At 38.4% G+C, this 14,678-nt stretch overlaps 1 long non-coding RNA gene across 1 annotated transcript; it reads left to right on the forward strand.

The window, feature by feature from the left end:
* The first annotated feature begins 743 nt into the window (after positions 1-743).
* LOC116654060 lies at positions 744-11,155 on the forward strand. Its single transcript, XR_004308928.1, has 2 exons — positions 744-867; positions 10,191-11,155. It is a non-coding gene; the product is annotated as an uncharacterized LOC116654060 (long non-coding RNA).
* The last annotated feature ends 3,523 nt before the right edge of the window (positions 11,156-14,678 follow it).

The raw sequence follows: 14,678 nt of genomic DNA on the forward strand, positions 1-14,678 counted from the left end.
ACAACCTGCAGAAAAATCTACATAAAGCATGACTGCTTTCAGGGTTGGTCACTTGTGTTAACACCTCAAAGTGCAGCTGGATTCCATTCAGCCTCAGTAGGCCTTTGTCCTTACATTAGTCTTTTTTTGCAGTGACAAAACTCCCTTTATTTCACCTCTGTGAATACCTTCTGCCCTTACCTGCTGGGGAAACCTGGAGTTGGTAATTGTTCCTTCTCACATGATTACACAGGGCCATTTCTATAGCCTCTCAAGATCCCTGCTGCATTACTCACCACAGAGTTGTGAGAATAAAGGATGTAAACCTTCCCAACCACTGTCAAACTACTAGAGATTGGTTTATGTCATTTATAAAACAGTAGAAATAATAATCATTCTGAAGTGTCTGGATGCATCTAACTATGTACTAGATACGCAAGTATGCATTTGAAGCTGCAAAAATCCTTTGGTCATGAAATGACCTACATTTGGATTACATGCTGAGGCATCAGTCTAACATGAAATTACTCCCGTGTTTTTATTGTAATGGCCAATTAAGGATCAGCACCTCAGAAACCTCATGTAGCAGTTTTCCATGAAATAAACATCGACCTTGAAAATGTGCCCCTTCTGAAATCCTAATGCTGATGTATTCTGAAAGGGTCAGCCCATCACCATGGTGCTGGCAGGAGTGAGTTGTGTTTGGCTGCTGAGAGCCGATACATCCTCCGTGCCAAAGATTAGTTGTGAGCAGGGAAGTTGCTAGGGGACAGGGGTAAACACAAATGCTCCCTGCTTTCCTTACAGTTCTGCTTCAAAGTCATGCAGAGCGCTCATGAATGTGCCCAATGCTCCTCTTCCCTCCTTTAACAACATGTGGTACATGGGGTAAGGAGTCATATTGTGTTCTTTTGGGTCTTTTTAAAACAAATTTTTATTTAACCTCTGCTTTGACCCAGCACGTAAGTGTGTTGCCCAGATATGCTCCATTTCAGTTTATTTAACCAGAATGTTTGCTTACTCAGTGACCACTGGAGGGGAACTACTGCTCTTATTAATTCCACAATGGGTATTTGTTGCTTCTTGTTTTCTGACATTTTCTTTATGACCCTAATTGCAGAGTTCTTGTTTGCAGATAATAAATGCACGTGTCTATTTGCTCAGGTATTATGCAATTGATCTCCAGCTATTAATTAAAGATCTAGACTCAGTGTCTCTGAACCTGCCTCCGGATATTTGTCCTTATTGTGTCATACCGTGGGTGCACAAACAGGGAAACCACTCACAGCACTGCATGCACGCTGCTCATTCTCTTTAATTACAAAGCCTGAATTCTGGAGCTTGCAAAGAAGGAATTATACAGAGCAAAGAATATTTTTCTGATGGGATTTTTATTCTTCCTTCTTTCCCTGGGCTGCCAGCATTTCTCCCAAGATGCTGACCTGCAAGCATAATGAGATGTTTGTGGTGTTCTCAGCATTACAGACCAAAAGGGTTTGTTTTTTTCCTTTATTGTTGCTGCTGTTAATAGCAGGAGAAAATTCATTTGACGTTATGAAGAAGATTTCATGGGTGAAAAGAGAAATCTTTTTTTCTTGGTTGCTTTTTCCTCCCAAGAGCCCATTTAGGCAAATAGGTTATATGATCCCGTGAACAAATTGTTACTTTTCCAGACTGGGCTGTTTTCTGTGTAAACACTTTAATGTAGCAGTGTACAAGAACAGCACTTTCAATCCAAAACTCATCAAAAATAGACCTTCCAGAACATTTGGAACTTGTTAGGCTCCAGAAGGAAAAACGGAAGGAGAAACTGTGAAAAAAAACCTTTTCACCTTCTAACTGCTCTCTTTTTATATATTTCTTAATGTTCTAAAAATCCTACCAGAGTGCCGTGAAGCTTTTCAAAGCTCAGAACAGCATGGGTCCCCAAATATAGCAAAGGCGCAGCTGAGAGAGGCAGAAATTGTTTTCAGTCAATTTGGTAAGAAGTCATTACACTTGAAAAGTTAATGAGCTTGGGAAGCCAGAATTTGGTACCTACCTCTTTTATGCACTTCCTGTTCCCCTTAGGAAAATCACCCAGCCTCTTTGTGACTCAGTTTCCTCGCCGCCAAATGAGAATAGCAACACTTTCTGACCTCACAGGGAGTGCATCTGAGAAACGTTTGGGTACCTAGAGGGAAGGAGCTCAAAAAGTAGATATTTTTAGCACCAGCAGATGCAGTGGGTGCACCTCACTGCAGCAAATTTCCAGGTGAAGAGTCTTCTACTAGAAAAATACTGATTCAATGACACCAAAATGTTTGGGGAAAATAAGGATTTTTTTTAATATATTAAAAAATCACAATGGATTTTGCTTTAGAGATACAGAGATTACAGTTGAAAATTATTTTATCCGTTAAAAAAAAAACAACGGTCATGACAGTGTTGATTTTATCACAGCCAAGTTCTTCAGTGTTTGCACATTTGATGTTTCTACAACTTCTCTTTTGAAGTACTGCTTCACAGGAAAAGAAAAGAAAGCTTAGCATTTTTTCTTCTAGTCCTTGAGAAAAAAAGAAAAGGGCCATCACTAACTTCCAAAAAGAAAAGAATGAAGTTTTGGTTCTTATCTCTCTCAGTAGTCACAGCCACCCAAGGATGTGCGGGAGCATTATCTGTATAGAAGCTAAAATCCCTGGGAGTGCTGTCAGCAATCCTCAGTGAGCGCATGTCAAAATAAGAGATTAGAATTGCTGCTTTGGTTGCAAGCTCAAAACACTCTTCTTCTCTTTCTTTCTTTTCTTTTAATATTATTTTCTATTTCCATTCCCCAAACAAATTAAATCTTTTGCCTCCAGAGCTGCAGTGTTACAGCTATCATCTCTTTATGAATTTGAGTTATGAATTGCGGGCATCTCTGCCTGCTTCTTCTTATATTAAAATGGGCTGCTGGAACCTCACTGTTCCATACTAAGAAGATATGCAATCCTTGTGATACAGTATCATAACATTTTGGCATCATTTCATCCTGCGTAAGACGCTATGAGAACATTGGCATAATCTTTTGGCTTCACAGGCTTGGCTGCCGCAGGCTCAGCTTCTGAAGGTTTAAAAACTTTTATCCCAGTTCAGATAATATTGCCAAAACTTGGGTTGTCGTCTATAGAAAATAATTGCTTGTCCAAGTCTTTACAGTCTCTGTGCTAGTTTAATAACAAGTAATTAGTTGAATAAGTCCAATTAATGCCTTTGTACAGATCTGAGATTGGAGTAGGACTGTAGGTCAAGTTTCATTTTAAAATCCATTAGAATTTCTATCACTCCGTACACACCCAGGGCAAAGCTATTATGGGCTTTCCCATTAACACGTATGATTCATTATTTGGACTTGGAGCCCAGATCTAACAATGTATGTATTTAAATCCCTAAAGCCTATCTAGAACAGTAGCATTCACTGTGATCAGGAGCTCCTTTTTCCACCTTTCTCTGACAGATGTGCTAGACTCAGGGATACCTGTGAATGACGGCGGAAAAAAAAAATTACAGCACATTTGTGCATGTGGAACAGCGCTTTGAAACAATACATGTGAATTTTACATTAGATGGTAATTCACAAAAGAACCATGAAGATTCAGTGGGTAAACTTCCCCACCGCATCCACACCTAACCAGTGCTCCATTTTTTAACAAGCTGTACTTTGGTTTCATGCATTCTAATGGGTGACTCTTGCTCCTTGCTTTGACAAAACTCACTTCAGCTCTAGGCTCATGCTTTGTCAGTGCACAAGCAGGGAGAGCAGCTTGTATAGCTTTCTCACTGAAAAGCAGCATTTGCTTTTGAGATTAACGGGCTGAGCTAGGAAAATTTCACAGCCCTCCAGACAAAATGTTGTCAAGCCATTATAAGTACAAAAGGTTGTGTGTTTGTTTTGCAAGCCAGCTCATTTACTGAGTGTCATTAGGAGCTCAAACACCTCCCTGTTGTGATGTTCTCATTATTAAATTATAGAGGGTATCACAGTAATTTGAGATGTGGACTTTAAGTGTTATTCCTATCCTCTCTCACTCCACTTGATGGTCAGAGCTATCTATTCTTGTCATGCACAGATTTCCTCTGAAGTGGCTTTTCTATGAATGGTTGGATTAGTTGCTGTCTACCTTGAACCACTGTTATGTCTATTCCGATATTAAAAAGAAGTTGAAATTTGATTGCTTTTATTTCATTGGCACTCTGCACAGAGTTAAGAGTCATAATCCCCATGGGATTAGTCCTCACTACGTCAGATGCAGATTCTGAAAATTGTGAGATGACAATAATAGTGAGAATGATAATCTTACGTCCCATTTCAAGCTACAGAGATTCAATACATTACTATCATTGTGGTTTGAATACAATAAGAATATCTTTTATGACTTCAAGGCCGGTATGAAACAGAAATGTTATACAAAGTAGTGTAAGGAAAAATAAGATCAGAAGATTAGCTCTAACTGTCACAACAAAAGTTCATTCAGCCCAAATCCAGCATCTTCAGAAAGGAAAGGTACAGAGATATTCTTCTCTTGTTACTTCCTCCCAGCTTTCACAACTAAGTGATACGAGGACTTTCTGGTCCAGAAAAGATAACTGGACTCTTTAGAGTTATTGACAGACTCAGCCTGCCAAAAATGTGACAGTCTTTTAAACTCCTTTTTGCTTCTGGCTCCACAGCTCCTTACAGCTGTACCTCCCAGAGTTTGCTGACATGTTTTGTGAGCAAGCGTGTCAAACACGTTCATTGCTGTTTTGAAGATTGCTGCCTGCAGAGTTTAGAAATCATCCCTTGATTCTTACGCTGAACAAAGAGAAACACAGTTTATGTAAGGTAAACTGACAGCAATCATCTCAGTGGGTTATTATTGTTTGTGATGCATAATTTAAGAGCCAGATTTTCCAACCATTTATGGATGCAATTATACATCTAATTTGCACAGTTATTGCAGACACATATAATATCAGTTACTTGCATGTTCAGCTGGGCTAATGTAGGGCTGGAACGGCCCTGAATGATCCTTTTGTACATTTTTCCAGGGGATTATGCTACATTTAGCATAATCTCTTCTAACAACAGTAAGTCAACTCACTAATAGCTTCACACCAGATGCAAACCACATTATTTTTCAAGGAACAAACATCCATTATTGTCAATGGACATTGTGTTATAGAAGAAATCTTCTGACTTTGGAGCTTAGCAGAAATGCATACTGATTAAACAAAAATTAAACAGTCTGGAAAGACCAAGACATTCCTTTTAAAGTGTAGGTCACAGCATAGGTGCAACACCTGACTTTTTTGTTGGGGTTTTCAAGCTGACTCACTGCAATATACAGATTGCACATACAAATCGTGCATATATATGTATGTTCAACAAGTTTTTACACAGCAAGGGCTTTGACAAATTGCTTTAGAGACCACAGCCTCAGAAGTATGCAAAAGGCCACAGTGCTGGACAGGCTTGTAAAACCTTACTTGTCACGCACAACATAGTAAAAAGAAGTGTTGCAATTTGTGCTTTAATCCTGCACAAAGCCAAGCCAGTAATGTGGCCATATATATATATATATATATATATATATATGTCCACAAAAATTCAGCCATTGAATCATTTTCAGGAAGATGCTTCAGGAATTCAAGCTGAACTCAGCTGAGCCCTTAGCTTTGCCTACTGATCCATCATAGAGTAGGAAATAAGGGACTTCGGAAAGGAATGGTCCCTCGATTGCTGAAGATAACAAATTGACCTAGTGGCATAAATAAAAGAAGAAACAAATAGAAAAGAGCAATTATAACACTATGGTGATTCATCTTGTTGGTTAGACATACTTACTTACACAGATCAGCTGAACTGAACTCTTCATAAAAGAGACCAAACTGAAGTCTCTCCATTTTACTGTGTATTACACTACGTTATGGGGAGAGCCACGAGTGTAAATCATCTACAAGAGTTTTTGTCTAGCTTCATTGTGGTAACAGAATGATCACATCATGCAATAAGATATAAATGACTCACTTCATGGTAAGATAAATCCTGGAAGAAATGGAAACTTTACAAACTTGAGCCATTCGTTCACATTCACTTTGACTTTGTGGTCTTTAAAACCTTTAAAATAACTTTGAAGTGAGGTTATTTATAAAGGAAAACTACAAACAAATTAAGTTAAATTTACAAGGTAAAGCACAATGGATATACAAATATTTGACCTGAATGGATGTTTGACAAATGTAATTCAAATAACAGATGAACAGTATGGTACAAAAGGACATCGTCACAATTATGGAGCTTAAAAATAAGACTATTTTTTCCAAGCTTGTCTGCCTTCAAAGGTATTTAAAACCTGATTCTCCTCCAGCATGTATTAGTGTCAATCAAAATCTGCTCAGGTCAATGGATTTACACAATTGCAAAATTAGTATAAGTGAGAGGACAATCAGAGCTTTTGTATGCTACAAAAATCTCTCTTAATAGCAACAGCAGCAGAGAAGGAGGTAGGAGGTCCCTTTCCAAGACAGGCAGTGTAGACAAACAAGAAAAACCTGCTGAGCTTGTAAATGAGGACTTGTAGGAGGAGCTGTAGCATTAATTTAGCCATTAATTCACTCCTTAAAAATTTCCTTTCCTATCTTACACTTCAAGTGATATTTAGCAGGATTTGGGTTACAAATTTAATGTTACGTTGCAAAGATGTACTTTCCATCGTGACACAAGGAAGAAGCTAGAGCTTTAAAATTTCATGCTTGTATGGCAGCTTCTTGGGTTGTTTCTTGTGAAGCTGTGACAAAGTGCCCCTCCACTCTTGAGCCCCATTCTTGTCTGCCAAATCACAGACTGCCTTCTGCAGAGTGCAGCCATGACTCCACCACTGAAGGCCTTGCTTGCCAGATGCATCTGGTTGCTATGTGTGATGGATCCAGAGAAGTGTGCCCTCAGGTAACATATTCTCAGCTCTAGACTCATGTTACAGGGTTGCCCCCACTTCATATACACTTCACGTGCAGGCACATTTTTGCAATAGGACATCCTTATTCTGTAACTGAAAAAGGGAATCATCAGGATTTCACCAACTCATAGTTAAATGTTCAAGCATGTTGGTTCTCTCCTATCACAATGACCAGTTTTAGCAGACAATGCAGGTTGGTTCAGTGCGTAAAAAACAGTGATGGAAAGAGAAGGTGAAGACATTCATAAAGCCTTTCTTTTATGTGACCTTGGCTTGTAGATGTATCAGAAGTGGACAAATCTTGCAGTGGGTAACATTCCCAAGTCACGGAAGCCTCTAATAATTGGCACTAACAATTAGGTTTTTGTTGGAAAACCTAATAGAATCAAAAGAAAAAAAGAAAAAGAAAAAGAAAAAGAAAAAGAAAAAAAAAGAAAAAGAAAAAGAAAAAGAAAAAGAAAAAGAAAAAGAAAAAGAAAAAGAAAAAGAAAAAGAAAAAGAAAAAGAAAAAGAAAAAGAAAAAGANGAAAAAGAAAAAGAAAAAGAAAAAGAAAAAGAAAAAGAAAAAGAAAAAGAAAAAGAAAAAGAAAAAGAAAAAGAAAAAGAAAAAGAGAAAAAGAAAAAGAAAAGCAGAAATTCAGGAGAATTAGCTTATACTTCTTGGAGATAGATTTTCCCAGACAACAGAGAGTAAGTGTTTGGAGAAGGAGGATGACTTAAGAAATGCTTAATTAACTTTAAACTATCTTATACCATCATTTCTATAGAAAAGAGATTGTTCTTGAATCAGTAGATATTTAAAGCTTGTCAGGAAGAGAGGGAAAAATACTTATGGAGACAAAACTTTTGTTGATATAACTTACTTAAAACCACTGGGACTTTGCCAGGAGATTAAGCCACAAATAATTTACCCAGAGAATATGAAGTCAACAAGCTTTAGAACTGTGGGAACAGCAAGTGCTGAATAAGTCACAAAGTTATAGAAAGATCAGAACGTTACAAATAAACACAGATCAGGCTTTCAAATGATGACACTGGAAGGGCTTCCTTGAAATCCAGGTCCTTCTGTCACTTTGAGACGCTGAAGCAGAATGGCATTTGGGCAGTTTATTCTCCTTTTGGGGCTCACATTGCAGTATCTGTTCTATGCACTGTTTTAGGGGAGCAGAACTCTGTCTGATGTGAAAGTCACTTTCTAACTACTGGAAAAAAAACAAATCGGTTTTCCTATAGGAGATAGAGCATAGATGTGTGTGGAGGACAAGCAATAGCAGAGCAGTCCTGCCTAAGGGAATCTTCTTTCTTCTGGCAGAGTATCTTTGCCAGCCCAGAACTGCCCTGGAGATAAATGTGCTCAGACTCTCTCTGTAACAGAGCCTGTACTGTTTTTATGATTGGCTCTGGAGAAAAACAAGAGTTGCAGAAGACATAACCATCGATTTATGCAATGGCACTACCATTGCTCTCAGCAGGACACCCTTTGTCCTCACCCCCATGGACTTGTATGATCATGAGCTGACTGAAAACAGATCAAGTCATGCTGTGATATTCAGTAACCACCAATATTAAAACCTGAGTTTTTGCCTAACTATAGTAGGTGATTGCTTTTTTCCCCTTCACTTCTAAGAGGCAATAGAAAGAAAATGTAGAATTCTCTGAGGTTAATTGTTATTCAGATTTCATTCCCTTCGAAGCTCTTCCAGGCTGTCCATCTTAGTTCAATAGGGTACTGACACCTTTTACCTTCTCCTGGTCTTGCTGCCAAACAGCAATAGGTAAGTTTGGAAACATCACCTCAGCTGTAAGACAGTTTCTTCTTTCATTTTTAAGCTTCTTGAGGTTTTAGAGAGGAATCCCACTTCCAGACAGCTCATAAAGTAATTTGTGACACAGGATGTCCCAGTTACTATATAGGAATGTTGAAAGCATTTTATTTTCTCCTCTTTGATTTTTATTGTTTGAACTCCTGGTCCTTTGTGAGTAATTACACCATTTGCTTTATGTCTTGCTTTTATAATGACTAATACAAAAATATATATGTGCAAGCAAATGGAATTATATTACTAAGTGATTAACAATGAACAATTAGGATTAATTAAGGCAATTATTTTAATAAATAAGAATTAGTAAAATACATCCATAAACAAAACTATGGCACATATTAAGTTTGGCTGATGCAGGCTAAAGGAGTAGAGTTGTGACAGTTGGGAACAGAGGCAAGGAGACAGAGGTGATTAAACAGAAATACCCATTTATGTGTAAAAGATTTAATTAGGGGTAAGGCAGAAGGGACATATATGGGCTACCATGCCACTTGCAAGGGTAATTTATTTGATCTGTTTCCACTAGAGATTCATGCAGAGTCATTCATATTTAACCTTCTTATTTTTTTACCATGGTACAAAGTCAGAAAGGCATTAAACTGTCTCATAAGCAAGGGAAAAATTATTCTTTTCCATCACTTTTTAGCAGCTCAGTTTTGAGAGCTGAAGTTTAGTCCAAGATTAGAATTTATTCTTGAGGCTCAGATCTAGAAATTAAATCAAAGCTTTTCTAACCAAGCTTTGCACCAACAGCACTGAAACACTTTGACATTTCTGAATGAATTCATGCCAGTGTTCATTAAGGAAGTTTTTTGCTGTGTGGAGTTCTGGATGAGCTGAAACAACTTATCTTGTGCTGTTACATAGTGCCCCAGATCTCCTGAATTTCCACATCACCACAGTACATTGGGTTGCCATGCTGAAGGGTGGTTCTGCTCATGTTGCACCACAAGTGAGAGTCTTCCATGGGTTAATCTGGGTTAATATGTATGGTCTATTACTAGCCATTGTTAACCTTTGGCAAATTAAACATCAACAGAAAGATGCTAATAAAGCTGTAAAGGCAAAGAAGTAAACTTCAAGCTTTGATATGCTAGATAGTGCCAACAGTTTTCTTTCTATAATAAAGTGTTCCTGTAGCCTGGGGTTCTCAAAGCAGAATCAAATCTCAGTAAATTATTGCTATAAAGTTTATAAAAAGAATGAATATAAGGGAAAGTATATGGAAAAAATCTAAGAGAAATTATAAAGAAACATACACTGAATGAAATTCTCAGGAATTTTGGGAAGACATTATAGTACCAAGATATGGTCTGTCTAGTCACATGATATCAGTCAGTAAATAGTGTTTACTCTTATATAAAATGCAGTTAGTTCTCTTTTGATTAGATGTGTTGGCAGTATAAAAATGTCACACTCTCCCTTCCTGCAGAACTCAGCTGCTGATTCAGCATTTGTTTGCTGCTGGGAAGAACTTCAAGTCTCAACCGACGCTCGTAAAACAACTCGGCTCCAGTAAATCATACTGCCTTTTTGTGGATGTTGATGGTCAATAGAATGACATGAGTATACACACAGCTGAGAAACCTGAGCCCCCAGCAGAGATTTTCTCCATCTGCACATTGTTGTACTTGAGCTCCTTGTCCTCTCCTCTGGCTGTGATTGAGGAACAACCTAACAACATGGTTAAGGACTTTCGTGAATTAGTGCCTAGATTCCTGCGTTTATGCAGTTAAATTTTTGGATACTAGCAAGATCTTTGCCAGTCTGTAATCAAGTGTGCATCAACGACAGAAAGAATTGGGCAGGATAGAGACCAGAATCATGTATCCAGTGTTCCTTGCTCAACCTGAATGTCTCCAGGTACTTAACAAACTAGCAAACTGCATGCTTTGAAGGGTACAGCAATTTATTATAATAGAGGTTAAAAGCAGAACTTTGGGGGGGTGGAAGGGGAAGAAAGAGAAAAAAAAGTTTACTTCAGATCAATCTTAGGGAGCTAATAGGAACACAGTTCTTGTTTTGATTCCCTGTCTCTGGAGAACATCAAATTGATATTTATCTCTTTCTTAGGAGAAACAGAATTAAAAGCACCTCAATTCATAAATATCTTGCTCAATTCTCTTCAAAGTCTCCTAAAAATCCAGAGAGGAAGGTGTGCTCCCACTTTGCAACTGCTTCAGCAAGCCCAGGCCCCACAGTTCACCTGCATCTTTAAGCCATTGACGACGGCAGTTACACAGAGGGGTGACAGTTCCTGCTTCCTCTGTTTCTGGAACAGAGCCCCTTATTCTGTTCTTTATCATGTTATGACCATTTGATCACACGCCACTGGCCTCTGTAACCAGGCTCTTGCCTCACTTTCTTTCCACCAATAAAGAGGTTCCTGTCACTGTGTTACTCTGCTGTGTGAAGCTTTGGAGGAAAGAGAAAATGTAAAGGGAAGAAGGATGTCCTGAGGTTTGCTGTTTGGAGTTGGCTCTGTGTTGTATTTCACTATGTAAGCAAACATATTCACTGTTTTCTCTTCAGGTTTTCAGGTAGAGCAGTTCAACAGGCAATTTCCTGTACTAAGTAGTGTTATAATTAGGATTGCCACTGGAATGAAACCCAGTGCTCCCATATTATTGTATTACACCATGTTAGCATTTAATTGTTACATCTGAGAGACTCACGCCCACATTTTGAGTGGGTAACTTCTCATACCCTGCTTTTTTACATCCTGGCTTTAAATTCCCTTGATTATTCCTCTGTAAATGTGTTTATGTTCACATGTGTAATGGTAGAGGACAACAGCAAATCATGACAGCCTCTTGTGATTGTTATCTGTACAAAGGCATTCATACATACATCCAAATCTTGGTTCAAGTGGAACAAGAGTAACAAGAGAAAATGTTTGGATTTCATGATAAAAGGACTCATGAATCTTCAAATCCAGCTGTGCCACTGCAGGAATCCTCTTAAGTTTTGCTCAGAAATATCTATCAAATGAACTTGACTGAGAACCACACCAGGTTTAAGGGATCAGACTTTCTGCTCCCACTCTGATGAAAAGTCACTTTGACATTGGTGATACTATTCCTGCCACTGTATTATTCACACATTATTTGTTTGGTCTTTAGGCTTGCAGAATAAAAAGGGGGTGCTGGAGAGAATAAAATAACAGCCTGCAAACTATGGGAATGACGTGTCTTAGGAGCTGCTTGTCTGCATATCATTTCTGGTTGTAGGCGAGAGCCACTCAAGTTCATTAAGAGTGAACGGAAGTCCTTCAGCCCCAGATTCCTGTCATTTCATTTGAAGAGGAGGCCTCTGGCATGTAACCAGATATCTTCCGGGTTTTTCGGCTTGCTGATCTTTGCCTTCAGACTTCTGGCCAGTATTAATTTACATAGGCCTGAAACAAGCGTGGCGCTATCCGTCTTCTTGAGTTACATACAAGGAACACCAATAAACTTCCTGATGTAACTAATGAAGGAAATTGGGAAGGAAGGAACAGTCTATCAATTATCAATTGGATAAAAGTTGCAGGAATTGGGCAAATTAAAGTATATGAAGCAAGTACTTCAATACTAACAGCTGAGACTCAAGAGGAAACTTTGAGCTCCTGTGCATTTCAACATACCAAGCATAAATGCGTTTACAGTGTGGTAGCAAAAGGGGAAAAGAAGAATAGAGATGGAGAGCACCACTTCATAAAGAAAAAAGAAAATGTTTTTTTTGTGGTTTTTTTTTTTTTTTTTTTTGCAAGTATTCTGGTACCTAATTTGCTCTGATCCCCAAAGAAACTGGAACATCATTGAAGAAGACAAAGCCACTCAACTGGGACATTCTGTTGCTGATGCTCTATCACCATCTTCTCATCAACTCTTCTTTTACATGCGGCTAAATCTGTTCCATTTTGAAAGATAAAATCTTTGGAATCTCAAACACATTTATGAAGTTCTCCTTACGGTCTCCAATATGTATTTATTATCCTTTGTGCAACCCATTTCTGCTTGTTTCCTAATCAGGAATAATAGCAATAATAATAGTAGTAATAATAGCAATTGTGTTTCCTAATGAATGAATAAGTTCTCCTTTCATATCCGGCTCTCATGTTAATCCATAATATAAAAAAGACAGAGAAAGAAAGAAATCAGGAGAGCAAAACCACATGTTTTGCCTGCCAGACAGTCCCACAACACACTTCTGTGAGGTCACGGGTTAGAAAAAAAACAGAGGGGAAAAAAGCCTAAAAATGTGACACACCCTTACTCAGCTACTCCTTAAGCGCATGCCTCAAACTGAGCATGTTTAAGTCCTTTTCTGGAAGACAGGCTGAGCAGAGGGATTTCCTTCACTGATGAGCTACTTAATGATTTGCTCTTTTCAGCTGTGGGAGTCGGAATCGGAAAAGTTGTTGATTGTTCAGCCACCTTTTCCAAAGCAAGGAAAACACTGTTTATAAGAAACTTCAAAAGCCCCTGTCACAGATATCAAGTCTCTGTATTGTATGCCTTTGCCAAGTTGAATTAGGTTATTTCACTTGGTATTAAGTTTGACAAGCAAAGAGCCTATGAAAACCAGAATCCAAACTGGGTGTTCCTCCCACCACTGACTCAATTTTTTGGTGTTAAAATTCCTACAGTAGCTCTGTTCTTCACGCTCAGCTTATATTTCTGTCTCTATTTATCTTGTCTGGAAGTGTACCTCATTATGTCCTAGACATCTTCTAATATTCAGATTCTTGTGAACAACACAAGTAGACTTTGTTTTGGCTAGCAAACCGGTCTTACCACATGCGGATGTCTCTGTGGTCTTTGGTTTCTATTTACCTCAACAGATTATAAATTCTATTATCATGCTAATTTGTAGGTCCACTGAGTATATCAGACTTGTGGGCTCCTCAGTGCTATAAAAATACCCTTCTGCTAAATAGTTTCCTGGCAGCGGCAACAACAAATCAATTTGGGTATTAACAGCCTTCCATAATTAAGAAAAGTACTAATAACACGTTGCATTTTAAAAGAGCAGGACAGTCTCGCTGTGGACAGAGTGAGCGCAAGAGATCTTGTTCCATACTACTTATACAAGAAGAGCTTCCACTAACTTGCTTTGACTGCGTACTGAAAACAGGATCAGGTCTTTGAGACATGCAGTGGTCTAAACTGCAATGAACTATTCAAGCAGACATAATACAGCACTTTGCTGAATAAACATACTTTAATTGCAGAATGACACTTCCGTGAATGTGGTGGTTTGCACATAACCCCTACAAAATATTCAACTTGTAAAATGGGCACCCACAAAGGATAACAATTTAAACATTGTCTAGTTCGCTTTTATTCTGTGGTTTTTAAGTGGAATATTTTGACAAATAATTGCCTTCATCTTGGACACAATATTCCATAAATATACATGAAAATGTTTGTGCTTCTCTTTCTCCTCTGATGCCTGGTCCTCTCTCACCAGAAGTGTGTACGTAGCCTAGTTGAAATACAGGTCTAATTTATTCTGACTTCGGTTTCTGTGTAGCATAGCATACACTTATGCTAATAAGTGTTGGAGATGCTGCTCTATAATACTTTCACATTATCCAGCTTCCCAACACCTTCTAACATGCCAAAATCCTTACAGCACTCTCAAAATCTTTAGAGGAAGCTCTCAGCTGTTCTCTGACTATAGAGAGCATCCTTTCTCTAGATTCAAACGGTGACACTTTTCCAGCCTCCTGTTTCCCAGTTAGCATTAGTTGTATCCAGACTAGGAGCTCTGATAGAGTGCAACATGACATGGCCTGTAGCTGAAGGTGACCTGACCTGTATTCTGACAGTATCCCTAAGGAAGAAGAAATGGAAACCTCAGCAGCACAAGAATCAGCATCAACAAAGAAACTGCATTTACTCTAGTTTTGAATGAGACTCCAACTTTCTTTTTG

The sequence above is a fragment of the Coturnix japonica genome, chromosome 13 (assembly GCF_001577835.2).
Source record: "Coturnix japonica isolate 7356 chromosome 13, Coturnix japonica 2.1, whole genome shotgun sequence".
Lineage (NCBI taxonomy): Eukaryota > Metazoa > Chordata > Aves > Galliformes > Phasianidae > Coturnix > Coturnix japonica.